This window comes from Nuphar pumila, chromosome 3, assembly GCF_984573655.1.
Source record: "Nuphar pumila chromosome 3, dmNupPumi1.hap1.1, whole genome shotgun sequence".
In the NCBI taxonomy this organism is placed as follows: domain Eukaryota; kingdom Viridiplantae; phylum Streptophyta; class Magnoliopsida; order Nymphaeales; family Nymphaeaceae; genus Nuphar; species Nuphar pumila.
The window spans coordinates 105,827,257-105,844,371 of NC_143251.1; the positions used below are offsets into that span (position 1 = coordinate 105,827,257).

The window sequence follows — 17,115 nt, forward strand, 5'->3', positions numbered from 1 at the left end:
TCATGTTGCTAATCTGGATCTAAACTTATCTTTAATCCAGATCATAATTAGATCCAAACTAGTTTTTGCCAAAATTAAAACACTGTGAGGTTTTCAGCAAATTAAAACTACTTTTCTGCAATATCAAAAGTTAGAGGATTGTTATGGAGAAAACAATAAACCAGAACACTAAAACATAATTTTAAGAACTTATTGAGTTAAACAAAAAAGTCAAGGGGGTTTTCAGCAGTTTCAAAAAGTTTGAGAGTCAATTTTGGGAAAAACACATATTGAAATCTTGTCTCGGGTATTTACCATAGAACATACCCTTTTTTGAATTTTCAAGAAATCAAAACTCTTGTTTTGAAAAATAGAAGGGCACAAGCGAAATTAACAGAAAGTAATAGGAAAAATTTTGCAATCTTATCAACATAGAGAAATTACCAAAAAGGGCATGGGTTAATTTGGTATTTAAGCTTAATAGAGAGGAATTTTTGAAAAGCAATAAGGGTAATATGGTAATTAAACATAAAAAAAATGAAATTACCAAATACGCTAAGATAATAATTAAGCCAACAGAAAGCAATAAGGGTAATATGGTAATTAAACATAAAAGAACGAATTTACCAAATAGGATAGTGTAATAATTAAACCAATAGAGAGGAATATCCAAAAAGTAGTAAAGGTAATATGGTAATTAAACATAAAAGAATGAAATTACCAAATAGGATAAGGTAATAACTAAATAAGTAGGGAGGAATATTAGAAAAAAAGAAGGATATTTCAATAATTTTACTTTAAAAAGTAAAAAAAACTCTCGCCCCTTCTGACGGTCAAGCCCTTTAGATGTTGGGCTCCCCTCCACAGCAGCCTCTCTCTGGTTATCACATCACACTCCTCTGTAGCCGATTCTCCAGGCAGCACCGTCAGTCGAGCTCGACAGTTCCTGGGTTTTTCGGTGAGGAGCGTGTCTACAAGACCAGTGATGAGTCTCTCCCTACACTATAACCATAACTCTGATACCACTATAGAAAATGTAGGATCACTGTGTGCATAGAGATGGATCTCGTAAACAACCTAAGTTAAGGGAGATTGCTTGTACTACGACTCCCTGTCTGAGTGTACGCACATGGATGAAATTTAACCTCTCCGTTTATATCCTGAATTTAATATATTTTCAATGCATACGTTTTGGGTTTTCTCAAGAGTTATGAGCCCTTGGATTTCAGTGTTAGACCATTATGTCCACACTGGATTCATTGCTTGGATCCAACAGATGGAGAGGAAACATGCCATTTTTTCTGGCACTTCCGGCCAAAAACCACTTTTTCAAGAAGGGCACAAAGGAGAGGGGTGACAACAACACTTTCGAGAGGGCATTAATGGCCCCTCTATCATCAGCAAGGGAACACAGGGTGGAATAGGAAGCTCCTGTGGCTTTCACAGATTGGCAAATGGGTCGTACAAGAAAGTCACTCAGGGGGGGGTTGGGGTTGGGGTTTGGGGGCGAAAGGGTGACGTTTCCTTATGAGAGGGCATAATCATTGAGAACCCATCATTCAAATTGTATGACCCTCACATAGAATAAATGATGGGGGCATATGGGTGAGTAAAGACGAAAATCAAGGGGGGTCGATGGTCAAGTAAAGATGATATTATAGGCTCCACTTAAGCATTCAATCTGATGTTTTTGCTGAGTCGTCAGCAGACGTTGGAGGATTAAGCATAGTGCGAGGCAGAGGCGTAGCTTGGGGGGGGTGTTAAAAAAATTTATTTTATTTTAAAAGCGCTGCCCCCGAACCCCCGACTATCACACCAAATATATTTTTTTCCTACACTCCAGTTTGCCCCCCCCCACCCCCCTCACATGAATCCTAGCTACGCCACTGGTGCGAGGGTATCCATTCCAGGCTGGTGGACCTGCCTTATAAGCCAATACAATATATTTATAAGGAAATGGGAAGATACCCAACCCCATCCATGCCCGACCCTATACCAGAGAGACTTTTTTAAAACAATTTGATGTTTTTCGAAATTCTAATCTTACAGATGTGTTCTACGAGCTTGTTATCATAGAAATTGGGTCTTGGATCTTTTGATTCCAATGCATGGATTGGTTTTTATAAGATTCTAAAATAAAATATCTACAATGTTTTACTCAAAAAACCATTTTTAATCCAAAATGCATGATCCAAGAGACGATTCTTATGAAAAAAGCACGTAAAACACATATGTAAGGTCATATTTTTGAAAAAAAAAATCCATCGAGTATGGGTCAGGCAGGCATGAGTCAGGTATATATATATATATATATATATATATAGAGAGAGAGAGAGAGAGAGAAATGGGTACATGCTAAATGGGTTTTTCTGCTCTTTCATTATTTTTTTCGCAGTTCTGACCCGATAAATGTGTTGGCCATTATCAATTTACGAGGAATCTACACCTGGATCATGTGATGATATTTAGAGCCTAAAAATTTTACAAAGATTTTGCACCATTGATTTTTCGAACGTTGTAAAAACCCACCCATGCATGTGTCGGAATCGAACCTTGAAGAGTTGACCCCTATAAAATCAAGTACATAAATCACATTTGTATGATCAGAATTTAAAAAAAATAAAAAAATCTTAAAAAAACTTATTTAGCATGTTTTATTTAGCATATTTCATTTAGCACGTACCCATTACTTATAATAGTGAAATAGAGAGAGAAATAAAAACCTACTAGATAGAAAACATACCAACCCTACCCACTAAGAATTTCGGGGTGTTTTTTTCAAAATTCTGACCTTACATATGTGTTCACCATGATTGATTTATTAGAAATTGACACTTGGATCATGCATTTTGGATGAAAAAAGTGGTATTTGAAGCCTATGAAATTATAGACAGTTGATTTTTGAACCTTACAAAAACCTATCCATGCATAAAAACAAATGATCCAAGGTGACAATTTCTAGTAAATCAATCATGTTAACAAATCTAAGGTCAGAATTTCAAAAAAACCACAAAAATTTGACAGTCCCAAGCAATCGTGTACCATCTGGTATGGATGCTATTGGGTAGCTTCCCACTACACACACACACACACACACACACACATATATATATATATATATATATATATATAAAGCAATGTATTAAGTATATATATAGAGGTAATTCACAATAAAACACTAATTAAAAGCAAAACATGTGGCTGGAAAATAGTAAGTTTTCATTAAAATAGAACCTACACAAGAAAAAAAAAATGTCATTCGTTAGTTATTAGGGGCATTCCAATAACGTCCTGGTGGAAAATATGGCTCTTAAATTATTTTTTGAGTTTTTTTTTCTTTGAGAGAAAGTGAAAATTTGTTTAGAAAAAGGTGATGAGAACTCACCCCAAATCAGCATACTTAAGTTCTGAATTTGTCGATGCTGCCAAGGAGAAAGAGAGTGGAGATGCCACTAGCGAAACTAAAGAAACTCATGCATAAGCCAATAGAGCTTTTACACAGTTTTGTTAATCCATCAATGTTAATCCATTAATAGGATCAAACCTTATTTTACATGGAACTTGCATGAACTTACTATTTCTTAATCGTGATTAAGCACTTAAGAGGGCCATTTATTGCCTAGAATTTAAGCCAACAAATGAGATGCATGACTACATTACATGCTCATGCGTCTTACACAAGCCTTTTGTAGAAACCACCCAAAGGTCGCCCATCTGCATGAACTTGCACAAATTGAACGGCCAACATCACACTTTCATGCAACCATAATTCAACAAGCACATTAACTATTATTCCATTTTCTTAACTTCTTCATTCAACAATTTGAGATCGTCAATGAACACAAATATTCTGATCCAACGACCCACCTTCGTTCACAACCTCCCTCGGGGCATTCTTCCTCATCTCCTTCCCACTCTCTTCTCTGGTCAAGAGACTCACACACTTCTTTAGCTCCTCTCTGCTCATCACCCATCCTCATTCCTCCTCACGTGCTCCACCAACTTGGCGTTGGTTGGTTGGTCACTCCACTGAGGAAAGCATTCCATTGGCTTCCCATGCACCAAGCCCACCACCGTTGAGTTCCAGCCTGAGTGAGTCACAGAACACCCCACAGCAGGGTGAGCTAACACCTCTACTTGGGAACACCACTTGACCACAAGTCCCCTCTCCTTCACCACCTCATCGAAGCTAATTGGAAAACCACTGTAGTGGACGGATTCTAATAGCCCGGCCACGATCTTGTCTATCTGCGTCTGTGATGGCACGACAAAAGTGTTGAAGGAGACGTAAAGTACTGAAGAAGTTAGCTTGTTTGGTATCATCGTGGGATTTGTTGTTGTCATTCAAATTAAGGTTTAGTAAGTCTGCACTGATCTGTCGCTACTTTGCGATGGATTAGTGAATGCCATGATCTGTCGCGAGTCCGTCGCTAAACAAGCACTGATTTGGTTTTGCGACAGATACATATCCGTCGCTAATCCATCACAAAAATTTAATGATAAATATGTATCTGTCTCTAAATTCTATTGCCAATTTATCTATGGATTACATTCCGTCGCAAAACATCGGCTGATTCAGTTTTTGAGACAAATAATATTCATCACTAATCTATCACAAAATTTAAAAAAAAATAAAATAATTTTGTTTGAAATATAAATATCAAGAAAAAATTTCTCGTCATACAATTTATATAACCTGTATATAAAAGATAAAGTACACATAAAAAATTACATATACAAAGTAGGTGAAACAAATTTAACACAAGTTATAAGTGAAACAAGTTTAACAACAAGTAGGTGAACATACACAAAGAGTTTTGTTTGAAACAACAAGTACGTGAAACAAATTCAACACATGAAGCTACTCCTCACCAAGATTCAAAGCATCATCTTCTTCATTGTCTCGATCTGCCCCTCTATCCATGCCTCCATCAGTTCCTCTACGTTGATCATCTCCAACATTCTACAAGAGAACTGAAATGTTAGTATTGATAAACAAAATATAATGAAATAAATTATATGTAATACACCTAATCTAAGGCAATCAAAGTAACATGGTTGAATGACACATAGATTAGCAATAAAGTGAAGAACATTAACAAAATTTAGAGGCCAACAAACTGTATATATAAAGTCCCTAAAAACTAATGACATAATAAAATATTATAGGCATATACGCATTGAAATCTAACAACATGAAACTATTGACATGAAACTTTAGATACGTATTGAAATAAACATTATATATACCTGACGGGAAGCGGAGCTCATGTTGAAGGCAGACAAAGTTTTCCTATCTCAGAAAAAGTCACACAACTCATTATGGATAAGGTTGGGAATGGCTTCATGTAAAAAGTCACGCATTGTGTCCTGAAGAAGCTGGCAGACACCATCCCAAGAAATAGCAGGTTCAATCAAACGTTGAGAGTTGATGCTGGCGGGAGAACTCTGAGAGCCCTGGCTGGAGGAGGCAATGACTGTTATGGTGTTCATATTACTCCTAAACTCGAACACATGACATTTTTTGGGTTCACCGATTGCAGTCACCCATGCTGAAAGATCAAAAGGCGGATGCTGAGTGGAGTCACCGCCATATCGTTCTACCATCTGCTGCTTGTATGGCTCCTACAAAGTAATGATTATAGTATGAATTAATAATTAAGAATTATAATATTTATGATAATAGAATTCATGATAACTTGTATATTATAATGTTTATTAATACAATAAATATATACCGTTGTCGCTCTCACCTTCTCTGATACGAACTCTCTCGTGCTCTTACGTTTATGTGTTTTAATAAACACATCCTTGTAAGGCACATGGCCTCTTTTTTTAGCTTTTTGCAAGGTTAAATGATAAAAAAATCAATTAGAAAGTATGCATAAATACTTATAAATTTAACTCTCTCTCTCTCTTTATATATATATATATATATATATATATATATATATATATATATATATATATATATATGAGTTACCATTTTCTTCTGGTGGCTCCCAAAAGTCCTAGAATTACTTGTGTGTAGATAGGCATCCGACATCTTTGTTCGATTCTGTGCAGCCTTTGCTGAGCGATTTTAAAATTCATGGCTCGCCCACTTGTCGCATATTGCATCCCAATAATCTGTCCTGATAGTAGAAGGGTCATGGCTCTTCCACTGCAGTAGATCATCTATCCTACCGGCTACTTTTATTGTTGCAGTCTTTATATTGTAAAGCATGTCGGCAAATCGAATGACAGTCACCTTCTGCCACACTAGCCTCGCATTCTGCTTCTTCTTCGCAGTCACGAAGCAATTCGAAGCCTACAAATAATTTTAGAAAGTTAGTACACATGACTATAACAAAAAATTAAATATGAAATACATTAGCTATGATAAACAATGTTGACAATAAAATAGTTTAATATACGTGTAAAATGTATGAATTCAAAGATATTTCATGTCGTCCTGCATTAAAGGCACTTAATCAAGAAAATATACAAGAAATACCTGAGTCATATTTAATGCGAAGATGGACGAGACAAGTAAAGATTTAACTACTAGATACAGATAATGTCAGTACATCTGGTGTTGATGAGAAGTGTTACATAGCCTCCCGTTATCAACAACTATGTAGGTCACTTATGCATGTTGCAGATTTGACATCGAAAAGTGAAGAAGCCTATGTATGCATGAGAAAAGTGTCAAGAGACTTACTTGAAAACATACAATTAATTCACCATCAGTCTGTTGCAGCTCATGAAGACCAGTCTAAGAAAATGAGAGTGAACAACGAAGGTAAAAATCATTCTTCTCCTGACCCACATGAGAAGTTGTGTCAAAACATAAACATCATCTTTAACAAGTCAGAAGTCAACGTTGTAGATTATGATAGACAAATTTACCTAGAGAAGGGTATAAAAAAGAAACCTGCCTCTCATTGCAGTCATCGAAGGATAAAGGGTGCAATAGAATTGGTTTGGCAAGAAAAGGTCTAAGAAACAACCAACCCCTACATAAAAGCAACCAATCTCTTCGCATGAAAAGGTATTTAATATATTATATTGCTTTTCATGTAAATTGCATTATGTGCAACTTATCAATATTTAACTTGTGTAATTTCCAACATACAACAATACCCTACAAACGTGCACTACAACATTGGAACCTTCAATCCTTCTGACCAGTTTGAGTAGAATGATGACATCAGTTTTACAAGTCTTTTGGTATGTAATCAATGTTGATAGGTTGTTTGCATTTCTTGTTAAACTTAATGTAATGTCTTATATTGTTTTGTTTCATGACAGGCTCAGTTCAATTCAAAAGTGAGCAATGGAACACAGGAATCACGTATGAATTTTTTAGCTACATAATTGTATTTAATTGTATTAACATGATTGATCATTGTAATATGTATCCTTCACATGTATAAATCATTGTCTCATCTGGCCTACAGAGCTACAGTTTTGATACTATAGGTAAATCATTGTTGTTCAGTACTTATACTATTAGTAAAAATTGTTGTCTCATGTAGCCTTCACATGCAAAAAGTTATTTTGTGAATAAATTGTATTAAAAGTAAAAATTATTGTCTCATCTAGCCTTTACATATATAAATCGTTATACATTTACTGTAGTTGAATCATTGTGAAAAAAGTTGTTTTATGAATAAACTGTATTAAAAGTAAAAATCGTTGTCTCATCTAGCCTTCACATATACAAATTGTATACATATATTATAGTTGAATCGTTATGCAAAAAGTTATTTTGTGAATAAACTGTATTAAAAGTAAAAACCATTATCTCATCTAGCCTTCACATAAATAAATCATTGTACATATATTGAATTCGAATTGTTGTGCAAAAAGTTATTCTATAAATAAACTGTATTAAAAGTAAAAATCATTGTCTCATATAGCCTTTTCATATATAAATCGCAGTACATATACTGTAGTTGAATCATTGTGCAAAAAATTCAGCTCTGAATAAATTGCATTAAAAATAAAAATCATTGTCTCATCTACCCTTCACATATACAAATCATTGTATATATACTGTATTTGAATAGTTATACCATATAGTGTCCTATAGCGGTTTATACAATGACGTCTATCAGAGACAACAATTTTCCTTTGCTACAAATCGTTTCATGGCCAAACTATTGGTCATGATGTATTGTAACTAAATACTCATATTGTTTATAAATGAATGTGGTTGTAAATCACGTTGATTTGTATTTATGAAGTTACTGCGACAACAATGTCTTTGTGAATGATATCAATATGTAATATCGCGATTTACTCATATCAATTTGCAACTGTTACTAAAATATTGTTTAGGTACTTTACTAAGTCTAAATATCATGTCAATTTTTTTATTATTTTTCTTTTCTGCCTTTTATGAATTAGTCATTGTGTAAATCATAATAAGACATATCGTTCACATAGACAAAACTCGTAAAAATAAATCACAATAGGACAAATATTGTTATAGTATGAAACTTAAATCGATGTGGTTGTAAGTCGATTTGTATTTGTCAAGTTACCTTGATTTGTACTTTACCAATAAACATCATGTCGATTTATTTTTTCTTTCTCCGTTTTGCCTTTTATCAGTCATTGTGTAAATCGTGATAGGACAAATCGTTGTACATATACTATATTTGAATCGTTATACTGTTTAGTATCCTACAGTGACTTACACAATGACGTCTATGTTTTAGACAACAATTTGCCTTTGCTATATAAATAACAGTCTAACTTATTGATGTGTTTAGTAAAATCAAGGTAATTATTGAATTTTTATTTCAACACAGAGATATTTACATAATTTGTATACACAACCTTACAAAATTTGTATACAGTCTTACAAAATTTGTATACACAATCTAAAAAATTTGTATACACAGTATACAAAATCTGTTATAAATTTTTGTACATCATATTACTCATAGGTGGGTCACATCGTTCGTTGCCTTATAGGTATTCTTGTCGTCTGAGTTTTTTTCTCTTCCGCAATTAGAAACTCCATCAATTTTTTGCATAGTTCTGTGCGGAATCCAGATATATCATCCTGCAACAAAAAGGTAATGTGAGACCAATATATAAATTGAGTCCCCAATAATATAGGATAATAAAACATGTTTAAGTGTAGAGCATACGATGTCGAAATCATGTTCTTGTCTATTGTATATTGCTTCAATATACTTTATTACAAATACGCCACAATCGATGCCATTATTTTGTAAAGGAGCATCGTGTGCGTAGTGAAACTTTCACTCACCAATGTCGACACCCAAGACGTCTTTTAGGAATCTCTTCTGTGGTTAATGTAGAAGCAAGTAACATTTGGGCCACCATACAAGATACGATATAGTTATAGATAAAAACTTACCAAATGCATAATGTCACATTGTATACTAGTGTGAAAGTCCAATGAGTTGTAGCACCATAGTTGTTATTTTCGTAAATTCATAATGTATAAAACTCAATGCTTAGATTATCGCAATAATGTAGGAATCAATATCTGCAAATCTATAATAAAATATCTGACAAATCGATATAAAAAATTTTATTGATAGCTAAAATTGATATTAAGAATCAGCATACAAATCAATATTAAAAATCAAAACAATATCTTAAATTGATATAATATCTTACAAATCGATAGTAGAAATCATGTTAGTATTGTTATGCCTCACAAACCTTGGACAACATGTTTCTTCACTTACCTTTTCACTTGACAAAAAATCTCTGCAGTGATCATCGTTAACATAGCATTGTAGTCCATCTTGAAATCCAGTGTTGTATGGCAGTCGGTAGACAAAACTTTGTTGAACAAAACAATGATAATAGTAAGGTTAAAACACGAAGCAACAAGAGTAAATCAAAAAAGAAAATAAACATATAAGAGAACTGATATATCATAAAATAAGGGGTGATGACGCATCTAGTATTAGTTGTTGCGTGACTTTGAATATACATGATGAAATCGTATATAGTCTGTTTGCAACAAATATGCATGTGTTAACATACATACCCATGGCATACATAAATATATAACTGATAGTAGTTTCATACGTACACAATTATTGATAGTGTTTTCTTCTACAAATTCATCTTGCAGCCAGTTGATGTTATCTTAGAGCTCTTTGCTGAGTTTTCAGGCACCTTTTTTATGGATGTTTCATTGACTTTAGCAGAATATTCAATAAACGATCTGTCACATTATATTACAATTTCTTTCTACAATATACAAAATAAATCAAATATATGACATAAAAGAGACAAATTTTGAAGAAACTCATCACGAGGTTTAGAAAATATATGCATGATTCGCCGTCACTGGCTGTGTAGTTGTCATTGTCTCCTTTCTCGCCATTGATACCCCCTTTGCGACGAAACAGTTTATATGTTTGGCCTACGAATATGTCGTTTATAAAGGAAACGTTGGTTCGTCTGTTCCTTACTTACGAAGCAAAGTGAAGCAACACCCTCCTAAACTTGTGCGACATGTCATTCGTTTATAAAGAAAACGTCGTTTCACATACCACTTATTTTCAAAAATTACTGGCAAAGTATATAATAAACAAATAAATTACATTGCACATAAATTAAAAAACATTGTTTCATTTGCAAATCGCTATAGAAAATAGAATATCGAGATAAGATCTTCATAATACAAATCATTTAATAGCCAAACCATTCGTTATAATGTATTGTAACTAAACACTCATATTTTTTGTAAATGAATATGGTTGTAAATCATGTCGATTTGTACTTATGAAGTTACTATGATAATGATATGTCTTTGTGAACGATATCGATATGTAATATCATGATTTACTCATATCGGTTTGCAACTGTTATTAAAATATTATGAACAAAATAATGATATTAATTTATAATTGTTACTTAAATTGGTATCAAGTTGTAAATCGATTTGTAATTATGAAGTTACCTCGATTTGTACTTTACTATGTCTAAACATCATGTTCATTTGTTTATTGTTTTTCTTTTCCGCCTTTTATGAATCAGTCATTGTGTGAATCGCTATAGGACATATCATTCACATAGACAAAGCTCATAAAGGCAAATCACGATAGGATAAATTGTTTCTGCTTTATGTTCGTGGCTGTACAAATACCACGATAGGTCAAATGGATTTGGTGGGTTGAGATGTATTCGATTGAGATGATAGGTTTTGGTGGGGGAGTGATTGGATTGGGTTGGTTGTGAGACCCATTTAGCTCTCATCAAATCCAAACCCAATCTAAACTATTATATATATAGAGATACACATTTACATATATATATATATATATTTTAATTAAATTTATTTGGGTCTCAAATGAACCAAAATTTTATTTATTTAAGTAGGATCCATTTGGAATTTAGATAGATCCAAAACTTATTATATCCTAGTGAAATTCATAATACACTAAAAAGATTCATTTAGATCATAAGTGAATCCAAATCTTGTTTTCTTAAATAGGATCTATTTGGGTCTCAAATTGAATTTAGATACAAACAAATTCATTTTACCTTCATGAGATCCATTTAGGTCTCAAGTAGATCCAAAAGCCTTATTTACTTATTGGAATCCAATTGAAACTCCAAATGGGTCCAAATATTAATACATAATGAGATCTAATTGAGTCTTCAAGTAGATTCAATATCTTATTTTCTTAGTAGGATTCAATTTGGTCTCTTAATGGATCTAAAATACTTTTTACATTAGAGGAGATCTATTTGGGTCTTAAATTGATCCAAATCTCTTATAGGTCCCATCCAAACCCTGATCTGAGTCAAAACTCTTTTCATATCCATTTGGGTTGACCCAAATACTCTCCAAAGATCTTATAATTTTTCAATTAAACATTAAATAACTTTAACAAATGTTGAAATATTATGATAATGAATTTGCTAATTAGTCAACCGATAAGTTTTCAGAAAAAAAAACTTCTAATGAATTATAATTGGTTACAAATCAATCGGTATCAAGCAAATCTTGATAGCACGCAACCTTCATACATATGAATGATTTCAGTCTTTTATCAATCATTGTGTAAATCGCGATAGAAAGATAATTCATAAAAGCAAATCATAATTTTTACAGTAAACAACGCTAAACGATTTTTCGATTTTTATTTACGAAGGCCGAACATTACAACGATTTGTTTAGTGATAATTGTATGTTACACTTATTAAAAAAGATTTATACACTTATAGAATGTCACGTTATAAAAAAGAATTATAGAATTACAACAAAAAATTATAGAATAATAGGCGATGCATTATGCAACGCCACTTCATATTAGGTGAACATGATAGGTTACATAGGTATTCATTGAAAATGCATGGTAATATGCTGGGATGCATTTACTAATTGGGGGGAAGGCTTTGTTTGGTAGGAGCAGTTTGTGCTAAGGTCACCATGTGATTGGATGTTGCAAGTTGGAAACCCACTCATATCAGTGGTTGTATAACTGAATGATTGTTGGAACCCATTAAATGATTGTATAGGGATGGCATTTGATCGAGGCGGAGGTAGGAGACATGGTCTCCACCCCCGCCCCATCTTAAAATCCTATAGTCCAATCCTTGCATTTCATGTTCTCTATTCCCTGTCCAAGCGGGGTGAGAAGGGGTGGGACCCGTTTCCTCTCGGTCCACTGCCATCTTTAAACAAGGATCGAGGATGAGGCGAGGAGGAGTAAGGCGGGGATTGAGTACGGGAACGGGGCGGGGAAATCATAAGTCCATCCCCGCCTTCGTCCCCACATGGGTTTTGATTTTAACCTTTATGCCCCTCTTCAAGCCCTTCAACTCCTGTCCAAACTGGGCCAGGGAGAGTGGGGGCGGGTTTCCGATCCACTTCCATCCTTGTGATTGTAGAAGGGGCTTTTTGTATTATATTTACACTGAGAAACCACCCCTAGGATCAGTGACTTAGCCGCACTGGCTTTGCCTGCCTTAGGGTCGTTGTCCAGTGTAAAAACTTCGTGTGCTTACCTCCCAGATTGATTAAAAAGAAAAGCTGATCAGGGAACCAATGTTATCAGTATCAGTGGGTACGTGGCAGAATTTTTATACGCTACAGGGCCGATTCGGCTAATTTTTAATAAATGTAAAAAAATATTTTTTAATATTTTTTTTAAATTATTTGAATGGTTTTAACATATGTCGATTGACAGGTAATGACTTTTTATTAATTTTTAACCTATACAGATGATTCAGCTGAGTATCGGTATTGGCAGATACAGATGAATCGGCAGCCCAACGATTCAGGGCCGATACCGATACAACATTGGAAGGAACGCATTTAATGAGGTGGGAGTGGGATATGGTGTTTGACTTGTAATATAAAATGAATATACGCTTGCCAAGGTGGAACTGCGTAATAAGTGGTCTCAGTGAATGTAAAATAACAACATCACCCTCGTTAACTAAATATATTCCCAACGACGATAGTCATATTTGAAACTTTTTTTTTTTAACAATTTCGTCCATTCAATAATTGCATAAAGAGTACCAATTCCACGCCAACCATAACTTTTTTTCGATAAGCACCACACCCATTAATTTTTTGCCTCTTGAACAATGCGATTTTCAAACTACTAAAAGATTATCGAAAAAGATTGATGGATTCCGCCAAGTTCGGATTTTATTGGGGTTCAGATTTCATTATATTAATTGGATTTGAGTTGAAGCATTTTTTACATCCGAGTCCGATTAGAAGGAAACCAATTAGTCAGATTCAGTAACGCTTACATATCGGATTCGAATCTGACCCGTTTACATCCCTACCAAGGGACTTTGGCTCTTGGTTGTCGTCTATTATCAAGATGAACGGCACCAAGAAAGCCCTCAAAATGAGATGACTTATACCAAAAATTTTGGACGCCTTACACTTGTTAGATAATTGAAAAAAATAGACGGCTGAAATTTGTCCAAAACAAAAAGCTAGTAGCTTTTGTTGGTTTTTTAGGGCACGACATCATGTTTTATGGTGTTCTGTCCAATGTCTCTTGAACATAACCGGCTCTCCCATTAAACAAACTTGGCAAAAGTAGGACCAGTAACGATTCAGGTGTTTCAGCCGACACCGATACTCAAGTGTATCGTTTTTAATGGAACAAAAAATCATTAAAAAATATTACATATCAATCAGACACGTGTTAAAACTATTAAAATAAATTTAAAAAATAATTATTATATTTATTCAAAAATAGCCAATTCAGCTCATTATCATATCAATTTTCTGACGATACAATATGTATAGGCCGATACGCACTGATACGGACAACATTGGGTAGGATTGTGTGACCCTTTTCATTTATGGGAAAGTTGGTAGGACCAGTGTGTATCATTTGATACGCATAGTATCAACAGAAATTGACACCCTTCACCCTGAATCAGCTATTTTTAAATACATGCAAAAAATAAAAAATTATTATTATTATTATTATTATTATTATTATTATTATTATTATTAGTTTTAACACGTGACACATTATGATTGATACATAATATTTTTTTATTATTTTCTGGCCCATACAAAATGATTTAGGTATTGGCCGATCGATACAGCTGAATCGGTGACCCAAACGATTCAGGTCCGATACCAATACTGACAACATTGGGTAGAACCAGACGGAAGAAGAAAGCCCATTTCTTGTATAAAATTAAAGAAACGGGTCCCATGGGAAAGTGGTAAGCTCACGTGGCATCATGGTAGGCCCCACGAGTTGCAACGACCTGCTCATTCCCTTTATAATCCAAAAAAGCCCTTCTCCATGGTTGGGGGAAGGCCTCTCCTGCATGAAAGGCATGCACGGTGAGTTTTCCAAGGGCGTGACATTTTCCGCTATTTTTTTTTTCCACCACTGATATTGAAAAAGATGGATAAATGAATTCTTTTTCTTTTCATTTTTAAGTGAATTGGTATATACTAGTAATGTGCTCATCACACCACAAAATTATGAAGAAAATTAGAATATATATATATAAGGGAAAAGTCAAAACACCACAACAAAGCAATGGATTAGCGATGAAGAGGCGACAGACAGCTTACGTCGTGAATTTTTCGACGCTAACTTGCGACGGAATAAATTCGTCGCCCGTTCCGTCTCTAATTGCGACGGAATAACGAACGACAGATTCCGTCGCAAATCCGCCGGTACTAAACGGCGACCTCGGTTTGACGACGGATGTACATCCATCGCTAAGCCGTCACTGAATTATATATATAGCGACGGATATATCCGTCGCTAATCCATCACAAACAAGAAAAAAAATAAAAAAATTTATTTGAAAATTAAATATCGAGAACGCTACAATTTATATTTCCTGTACAATTTATATTTTCTGTAAATAAAAAACAAAGTACACATAAAATTTCATATAAAAGGAATCTACAACAATTAATTGTTCCACATTAAAATTAACAAGTTTAATTATTTACAATTCAACAATTATAATTTCGAAACAAAAAAAAAATAAAACTTCTTCAACACATTAATCTAATCATCACCAAGATTTTGTGCGTCTTCTTGTTCATTGCCTTGATTTGTCCCTTCAGCTCTGCTACGTTGATTATCGCTAGCAACCTACACAAGAAAAGAAGAGTCAGTATTGATAAACAAAATATATTGAAATAAATTATACACTATATGTGATTCTATCATGTGTTCATATGTGTTCTAAGGCAGTAAAAAAACTTTATATGTGATTCTATCATGCTCATATGTGCTCTAAGGCAAGCAAAAAACTCTATATGTGATTCTATCATGAATGATATGTGTTCTAAGGCAGTAAAAAAACTCTATATGTGATTATATCATGCTCATATGTGTTCTAAGGCAGCTAGAAAAACTCTATATGTGATTCTACCAAGCTCATATGTGCTCAAAGGCAGACAAAAAGCTATATATGTGATACGATCATGCTCATATGTGTTCTAAGGTAGTCAAAAAATTGAATATGTGATTATAGCATGCTCATATTGTAATATCCATAAATTTTTAAGTTCTTTTTTTTTATAATATTGTGAAATTCTTGAATTTCATGCCAATATAGAATCCTAAATTCTTTAAAAATGAATGTTTGAATATATTCGTAAGACTTAAGGGGTTTAATTATGTTAAAATGTACTAAATATAAACCCTACACATTTTGGGATATTAGAGACAATTCTAAGAAATGTCTAATTGAAAATGTTTCTCTTAAAAAGAAAATTTTTTATTTTTCCTTTAAGTAAAATTATTTAAATAAAGTAATTTAACAAAAGTAGATTGTAAAAATATACATATTAATATGCTTAATAAGTTGGAATTAGCTTATATTCAATTCCTTTACATTTTCACATGATTTGTGGTTATATAAAACAAAAACTATTTTTAATTGGAATTTTATGGTTATTTAATTATAATTTAATAAAATAGATTTTTTTATTTATAAATTAAACCCATTTTATTAGTTTTATATATTGATGAATTACCATTTTCTTCAGGTGGCTCCCAAATGTCTTAGATCCACCTATGTGTAGATGGGCTTCAGGCATTTTCGCTCGATTTTGTGCAGCCTTCGCAGAGCGATTTTGAAATGCATCCCCCGCCCACTTATCGCACATTCTATCCCAATAATCTCTCCTTATAGTAATAGGGTCATGGCCCATCCACTGTAATGGATCATCTATTCCTCCAGATGCTTTTTTTGCTGCAGTCTTCATATTGTGCAGCATGTCTGCAAATCGATTGACAACCACCTTTTGCCACACCTTTCTTGCATCATTTTCCTCCACCGTAGTTGCGAAGCGATTCGAAGCCTACAAATATTTTCAGAAAGTTAGTAGACATGACTAAAAAATTTTTAAATAGAAAACACATTAACTATGAGAAACAACTGTATACCGTGAATGGGGACCACAATCTATCTATCACCTCATTTGGATACTTTTTCCATTGAGCGACTGGTCTTGGTAGATGTTGAAGAAGTGAATTCCTAATCTCACGTACTACTTCTTGTGGCTCAAACCTCATGCTGCACATGAATTGGTACACAGTAAATATCAATATCAAATATTTATAAGATGTGCAATAATTGAAAACGAAATACTTACGGTCGATTATCGATATACACTATTCAAAT

The 17,115-nt window shown here is 33.8% G+C and overlaps 1 pseudogene; it reads right to left on the minus strand.

Moving 5' to 3' along the window:
* Positions 1-3,945: 3,945 nt before the first annotated feature.
* LOC149843203 (mogroside I-E synthase pseudogene) lies at positions 3,946-4,302 on the minus strand (annotated as a pseudogene).
* Between the last annotated feature and the right edge of the window lie 12,813 nt (positions 4,303-17,115).